Genomic DNA, 8,379 nt, shown 5'->3' with positions numbered 1-8,379 from the left:
CGCGGGCCCCGCTCCAGCAGCTCCCTGGCTCTGCTGTGCTGAGGACTCCAGAGCTGCCCCAGCACTGCAGGGGGGTCTCCCCAGAGTGAAAGCTGAATGAAGTAATGATGGAATGAAGAAGAGAGGATGACTATCCAATCATCCAATTAGTCCTTCTTACATGCTAAAGCAGTGCAGTTCCCAGTCTGGATGCTCTCATGAGCTCTGTGGAGTCCACTTTCAATTCATTTAAATGCCAGAATTTCCTCCTCTTCCCCTGGGAAGCTGCTGTTCAAGGTAGTAGCTGTTGCTGTTGGCAGATGTTTCCTCATATCTGCAGGAAAACAAGAGGATTAAACTATGTGGTATGGTGCTATTTGTCATAAATATGATGAATGGAAGTCTCAAACTAGATGGCTCACCAGTTGGAAATCCTGATTTTGTTTATGTTTTATATTCTGAGGGTCTAACACTGCTCTTCACCTACTCTTGCCCTCCTCTCATCCAGTTTTCTAGGATATGGGTTGTTACTGTAGATTAAAACCTTTATGCTTTATTAGTGCAGCATCATGGGGGAATCATAGTAATATATATATCTTAAAGATGCAAAAATTTCTAAGTACTATTATTTTTCATCAGCATACATCTTCCAAATACAGAGATGCATCTGCTGGCCTCAGATCTGTTCTTAAAGAAGCCAGTTGGAAACATGCTAATAGACCAGATGCATAGTATATGTAAAAAGTGCTTTAAATAAGTCTGTTGATCTTTATTTCTGCTAAAATCTACAAGTTAATATTTGGCCTTGTGCAAAGAGATGTTCTGATGTGTGAGCAGAGACCCGACAAGCACGTCCAGTGTTTGATGATGATAATGATTTTCCCTCAAGTTAATTCTGCCTGCACAGAGAAGTAGGAAGACTTTGACTAGAGTCATTCTCAGTGACCTTTTTGCTGTTGAGCTGGTGCAGTCTTGCTCTGTGATGGCTGAAGGTCTTGCTGGAGTTCAGGCTGCTCGTGGTCAAGTGCTGTGTGAAGGGTGGCAGGAGACAATGGTTGTGTGGAAGTGCTAAAGCTGTTCCTCAGTCCACAGCACTTGATATGTGTGTGGTGCTGTTATTGTTAATTATTTAATATTACAGAATCAGAGAACGGGTCGGGTTGGAAGGAACCTTTCAAGGGCATCTGATTCCAACCCCCTGCAGGGAGCAGGGACAGCCCCAACTAGAGCAGGGTGCTCAGAGCTCCATCCAACCTCCCCTGGGATGGTGCCAGGGATGGGGCAGTGACCACCTCTCTGGGCAACCTGGGCCAGTGTTTGATCACCCTCATTATAAAAGCAGTCTGCCTTCTCTCTAGTCTAAATTTCCCCTCTTTGAGTTTCAAGCCATCCCCCCTTGTCCTGTCCCAGCAGGCCCTGCTGAAATGTCCATCCCCAGCTTTCTGACAGGCCCCCTTTAAGTACTGGAAGGCCACCAGAAGGTCTCCCTGGAGCCTTCTCTTCTTCTCCAGGCTGAACAAGCCCAGCTCTCCCATCCTGCCCTCCCAGCAGTGGGGTCCCAGCCCTCACATCATCTCCATGGCCTCCTCTGGCTCCTCTCCAGCAGGTCCATGGTGGAGTTAGGCTGCTTCTTCCTGCACAGGCAGCCTGGCTGGGTGGGCAGAGCTGGGAGAAGACAGCCTGAGCCAAGTGTCCTGTGAACACTGCAGGATGAGGACAATTTGTCTGGCTGACCAGGCAGCTCTAAAATCACTTTCTGATATTAAACATTGTTATTATGAATGAAAATACTAAAGAGGATCCATGTGATGAAAAATAAGTTGGTGAGATCACCCTGTCCCTTTCAAAATCACCTCTTTCAATATATCCTTTGTCAGATGTCCTCCTGCCCACTTGTGAGAGCACCAAGCTCCTGAGCTCCTTCATTTCCTGAAGAAACTCTACAGCTTACCAGACCTTCCCACTCATGAAGTTTTTTTCCTGATGTCCTAGCCTGAAGCTTTCTTTTATAAAGCTGCTGACACTTGATTAATTTTGGAGAGGTGGTTGAGCCATGCTCAGACACCAAGTGTGAAAAGTGCAAGCAGCCTTGTGCAGGTGCCAATCTACTTTGGACTTACTGGACCATGGGTGGCTTTGAGACATTTTAGGAAAAAAGGCAGTGAATAATATTAGTTTTTTCCATAGTGAACTAGTGGCTTCCATCATCTGGAACACTAAATTACTGTATTTGTTATAATTTTGTATTATTTTAAGTAACTAAACCATTTTGTTTAATTACTCATCCATGTTTAAGCTCTAACTAAAGTTGTATGATAGGAATTGCTTCATGATGAGGATGAATTAATTCCTATTCAGAAGGTGCAGGAAAAGGAAATTGCATAAATATGAGCACTAGGTTTAAACACCCTTTTAAACACCTTTTTTTGGTTAAAGATCTTCAACCAAGCCTGTCAAGTAGTTAAAAGTGTTTCCTAAATGTTTCTTATTCTCTTTCACACATGCTTCAAGATGAGAATTCAGAGAGGTTTCTCTTAGGCTAGCAGAGAAAGAGAAGCCTTTTATGATGGAAATATTTGCAAGGAAGAACAATGAACATGAGTCCTCTCTAACTCATCCTCCATGTGCTGCTTAATTGTCATTATTTGGACTCACTGATTGCCCACAAGTCCAGGCAAACAGTTCCTTGGAAATAATTGCCAACTCCTTTTCTCAACTGCTTCCCAATTACCCACTTCATGGGCTTGGTTGGGAGGCAGAGGAGAGGGATGAATAACAGGTTCAGAAATGAAAAAGTTAACTGACACTGGCTACAAGAAACAAAGAAAGAGGAGAATTGGCTGGAGGGAACAGAGCAAGATATTGAAAACCAAATAAGTTCACTAATCCCATTTCCTGGAGATGGGTCTGGGCACTTGTGCTCAGGCTGAGCACACTCTGTGCTTTTCATAAATTGAATTTATTGACTCCCTCTTTCTTTCCTATCTTGCCTATAATTATCTCACCCTCTCTTCTGTATGCTCCTTATTTCTCATCCTGGCTGTAATCTCATGTCTCTATCTGTCCTTTTCTCCCCTTGTTAGAAAAGCCCAGAGAGCTGTTAATTCAGAGGAGTTTGACACGTTGTTGTATCTTCACTTCAGATCTTTCTCCCAAAGTCATGAGAAGCTAGTGAGATAAATTAAACTCTATTATTAATGTTTGCATTTTATGATAATAGCAACAGAGAGAAGAACTTACTTAATGGAGCCATTAAAGGGAAGATATTGGGATTGTCTCTGGCACGTTTTTGTGCTCCCACTGCTGAAATAACTCCAGCCAGACCAGTCACTGCACTAATATGGACCTTCCAGTGGCATTTTCATCACTTATCCTCATGCTGTCCACTCCTATGGACCAGGTGGCTCTTAAAATACCCTTTGGGGTTTTTTTTCCCCCTTTTCTTTTGTTTCCCTCCCTGGACTGCAGGGAGTCCTGGTTCCCATGTGGAAACACAACCAGCCTGTAGCTTAATGAAGCCTCTGCAGTGGTTTCCTATTAGACCACTGAATTTCAGAGGGATGTGAGTCTCTGCAGGCAAGTGAGATTTTAAAGGACTTCAGAGGATGATACCAACAGCTGCTGGTGTCTGGCAGCCTGGCTACAAAATGTTATCCCTCAGCCTTCTGACTATTATTTTAATTTGTAGGATAGAGTGGTCCTTAATCATGCACCCTAGTCAAAGTAAAACCATTATTTTAGCCTCATCCTCCAGTATTTTTACTAGACACCATCTTCCAATCTAATAAAAAGAAAAATGTAAAATTAGTATAGCTGGAAACACTGAACTGAAAGGCAATAAAAAGACATTTTCTTTTATGGCCACCATTGAACACTGCTGTGATTGAAGGAAGTTTAATATGGAAGAGTCAAAGCAGTTTCCCTTCACACCTACATTGGTGTAATATTAAAAAAAAAATCAAGAAAAATATTTTAAATACATGAAGTAAGGCTGTAGATGCTTTTAAACAGCAAGAGTCAAGGAAGAGCATTAAAAAAAGCCCCAGAATGTAACAAAATCAAGCCCTGGGACACTCCCAGTTGTCTGAAGATGAAATTTGGTGGGCAGAAATATGCATGTGATGAACAAATGCCTGCCATTTCTTTCCCTAGGACACTAAATAAAAGTAACACAATTTTTCTCAGATCTTTTGGGAATTTCCTGCGTTAACTTATGCAGTGTTAAATTTATGTAAAGTTAATATTCAGCCCAGTGATGGCTTCAAGCAAGTTTCTGTAATACCACTGCAAAAAGAGTCTTCCAGGTAAAGTAGCCTTCATGAGGTTTACAGAAACCTCTGGGGGGATCCTGTCAAACTGAGATTGGAGATTTTGTTAACTAATAAAAGTTCCCCTTATTTTTGTCTGTAATAGCACCTAGGGGAGCAGAAAACTGACTCCTTTTATTTTGTCAGCATGTACTTCTCTCTCCTGGATCCTGGAGAACATTTGTGATCACAAGGAAGGACCTTTACCATCTTTTCATGGGGATGCTCCTTGGTACAGCATTTAATCCTTGCAGAAAAACTGCTTGGTCTAGTTGAATGGTTCCCCAGGTTCTGTTTAAAAAAAACCATGAGAATTTGGTTAAAGACACACAACAAGAGGGTTTTAATTCCCTTTATTTTTAGTTTTCCTGAGCCCTGACTCCTGTGTCTCTGACAATACAGTCCAGACTCAAGACAATGTGCCCTATCTGGCCAGATACTGTCCCAGATGCTTGAGTCAGCTCTTTTTAGGTCTCCTGCAAGATTTTGAGGTTCACATTTGGGCTTGATCCTGACATAAGCCCTAAAAATTATCAAATCCCTTCCTACCATTTCTTAGAGGGGGACTCATCACTTCTGTCATCCCCATTTGATGGATTTTGTTGGCAAGAACAACAATGCCCTAGTCAACATCATGGTCCTCCAGTGAACACAGATGGTCTTCAGCATGGATTGACTGCCTAGCCTGTCCACGCCCTGTTAGGTCCAAACTTCTTTTAATTGCCTTGATAGCCATAGCATGAGAGCTGTGATAGCATTGGGATGGATGAAAAGGAATCATGTTGCAGCTCTTCAGGCCTCAAGTCTTCCAATAGCTTCGTCCTGCCTCTGTGACTTCCCTCTGTGATGATGTGTGTGTTGATGATGTTTCTTTTTCTATGTTTTTGGTTTTAAACATTGCAAATCCTGGGAAGGAATTGTCACCAGACTTCAAGGAGTCTCTGGCATAACTTTGAGTTACTGAAATATGTGTTCCTCTCTCTCTTCCCCCCCCTTCCCTAACCATTTTCTTAGCAGAGCATGCTTGGGAGAGGAGGATAAAGGCACCGTCCAAATCAAGCACAAGACCATCAACTCTAATTTCAGCAGAAGAGCATTTTTTTCCCCAAGAATGATATGACAGCCCATTTACAGGGCAGGCCAATAAAGAGAAGAACTGGAAGAGCCATTTGAAGAGCAGCAGCCATCACGGCTCAATCAGTGTGCCCATTTGAGAAGCCAAGACCTGTATCTCATTACCTCCGAAATCGTACATCCGAAGATGTTCTGTCTGTAGGAAAATCCACTTATTGGTGATTGAAGGGAAGAAAAGAAAAGAACCTTTCCCTGACCTTCCAAAGGGGAAATATCCTTCAAGTGCTGCTATTTCCTTGTAGCACCTCCTCAATCACTTCTGGCTGTTGAAGGCAGGGGGCTGTGGCAGGACGTGGTGGTCCTTGGTGAGCAGGTCAGGAGCAGAGCTGCTCCTCACCCTCCAGCCTCTTTGTGGCTCTCAGTAAAGTTTTCTTTACTGTCTATGATGACATAAATTGTGCTTTTAACTTATTTCCCCAATTATGTAACTAAAAGAAGTCTCTCTCCAAGCCTTCTGCTGGAATGATGTTGTGATCCAATGCTGCAGATGTACCATGGCCTTTATTTATGTGAAGGGATTCTGTTGTGCTCCTCACTCCTATCAAGTACTGATGAACATGCCTCCTTCTCTACCAACAATAAACACGTTTTCTGCACAAGATTGATGTTTCAGTCTCTGTCTTTCCTCTTCTCAGAGGCGGGTGGTCTTCCCTCTGCTCTGTCACTCCTGGCTTTCCAGCAGATGTTACTGCTGGAGCTTCAAAGCCCGGACTTTTATGCATAACCAACCTTTGTTTCAGGAGCTGTGCATCCAGAGAACTGTTTTCCATCCCAGCAACCTAAAAGGATCCCACGTGATCGTGTGCTGTGATTCATGCCCCACCAGAGCTTCAATTTTTGGAAAGTATTTGTGAATGAAAAGGCTCCAAACTGTCGTTACACATCCACCCACTTCCACTGAATTGTTTCTGTTCAGATAACGACCCCATCTTGCCAAGAAATGACAGGATCATTCAGGTTGGAAAAGACCCCTTAGATCACCAAGTCCAGCCCTCAACCCAACACTACCATGGCACGGACACAACTACAAACTAGGTACAGAGTGGGTTGAGAGTAGCCCTGACAGGAAGGAGTTGGGTGTTTGTTGGTGAGGAGCTCAACGTGAGCTGGCAGTGTGCTCGTGCAGCCCAGGAGGCCAACTGCATCCTGGGGTGCATCAAGAGGGGGGTGGCCAGCAGATCAAGAGATGATTCTCCCCCCTTTGCTCTTGTGAGACCCCACCTCAAATACTGTGTCCAGTTCTGGTGTCTCCACCATCAAAGGGACCTAGAGCTTTTGGAATGAGTCCAGAGGAGGCCACAAAGCTGATCCAGGGTCGGAGCATCTCTGCTCTGAGGACAGGCTGAGGGCACTGGGATTGTTCAGCCTTGAAAGGGGAGACTCCATGGGGACCTTAGATCTGCCTTCCAGTCCCTGAAGGGAACCTCCAGGAAGGCTGGAGAGGGACTTTTCATCAGAGTGTCCAGTGACAGGACAAGGGGAAATGGTTTTAAGTGGAAGGAGAGTAGGTTTAGCCTGGATCTTAGGAAGAAGTTCTTCAGTCCAAGGGTGGTGAGACTCTGGAATAGAAGGCTCAGAGAGGTTATGGATGCTTCTCCCTGGAGGTGTTTGAGGCCAGGTTGGATGAGGCCTTGAGCAACCTGGTCTAGTTGAGAGGTGTCCCTGCCCATGCCAGGGAGCTCGGACTAGATGATCTCTGGGGTCCCTTCCAACCTCAGCCCTTCTATGGCTCTGTGACTATAAATCATCTCTCAAAGCACCACATCTACACGTGCTTCAATTTTCACCCAACAGCAACAGTAACAGCACCAAATGAGCAACGTGCCTCAGGCCTTCTGCTGGTTGCTTACCTGGGTCTCTAACTGGCTGTGTTGGAGCTGCATCCTCCTCCAACCACGAGTGCACCTGCAGATCTCATTTACAGTCAAAATCTTGCCAGCGACTCTCCCATCCTAATTACCAAGATGCTTTGTGAGCCCTGTTTCATTAAGGTGATTTATTTTTTTTTCTCAGTGATACAAAAAGAAGCTTTTTTATTTGTTTTAACCTGTGAAGCAAGTGTAATCTCAGGAGGAGAGGGAGAACCTGGAGTTCAACGTCAGGTGCCAGGGAAGCTGCCTGGGAGAAGTCCTAGGGACAGAAGCGACGTGTTGACACGGTGACTCGCTGCCCTGTTTACAAATCAGCTCCCTCCCAAATTCTCCTTCCCAACGTTCCCTTTTGTGACAGGGAGCCAAGGAGTTGGCAGATCCAGCCTCGCCAGACTTGGAATTGGCAGCAAAACAGCACTGAGGAAAAACAGACGTTTCTAGGGCCAGCTGATTCTGTAAAATCCGGAGAAGAGCTTTGTGGGGAGGGAGGGTCTCTGTTAGTGCCAAATGTTTATTGGTTTCTCATCCTGAGAGCCCTCAGGGATGAGAGTCAGGCTTGCTTGCTTCATCCCAACTGTGTTTTGGGCTTCGTTGGAGATGTTGTGTTCTTTAAATGTCTTCTATAAGGAGTGGCATCTCTAGAGTGGGGTGCTGGAGCTTGGGGGATGCCCAACACAGCAAGCAGGGTGTAGACTTGATACCTGTCCACGTTGGGGACAAGTTTTCCTTTGAAGGTTTGGAATGTTCCTGGAGTGAGCTTCAGTTGGCCACCTCTTCTGCCTTTGCCACCTCTTCTGCCTTTGCCACCTCCTCCTCTGCCTTTGCCACCCCTCCTGCTTCATGCCTGCTTCCAAAGCACCAGGCTCTGACTTCTTCCTTCTCCCCACTTGCTGGGAGAGACCTCAGGCAGGAGAACAGAGTTGAGAGGTGATGTTGGACAAGGAATCCATAGATCTGCCTAAAATAGAGACTTTTGCCATCTTTTGTTCTGAAAGTGGACTAATGATATCTTTTTAAAGTAATTCAGAGCAAGGTTCATAGGATCTGAAGGAGCAAGAGGAGGGTGTGCCTGCAGCTTGCTGCTTGTG

The 8,379-nt window shown here is 44.9% G+C and overlaps 1 long non-coding RNA gene across 1 annotated transcript in view; it reads left to right on the top strand.

Annotated features, from left to right (window-relative positions):
• The window catches only part of LOC103772685, a 29,236-nt gene extending 23,648 nt beyond the window's left edge, over nucleotides 1-5,588 (top strand). The window contains exon 3 of the long non-coding RNA XR_608158.1: nucleotides 5,304-5,588. This is a non-coding gene — a long non-coding RNA (uncharacterized LOC103772685). The remainder of the gene's footprint in view (nucleotides 1-5,303) is intronic.
• Nucleotides 5,589-8,379: the final 2,791 nt, after the last annotated feature.

The sequence above is a fragment of the Merops nubicus genome, unplaced genomic scaffold (genome assembly GCF_000691845.1).
Source record: "Merops nubicus isolate BGI_N331 unplaced genomic scaffold, ASM69184v1 scaffold13015, whole genome shotgun sequence".
NCBI lineage: Eukaryota > Metazoa > Chordata > Aves > Coraciiformes > Meropidae > Merops > Merops nubicus.
The sequence above is the reverse complement of the archived record's forward strand: the minus strand, read 5'-3'. Positions and strand labels throughout refer to the sequence as shown.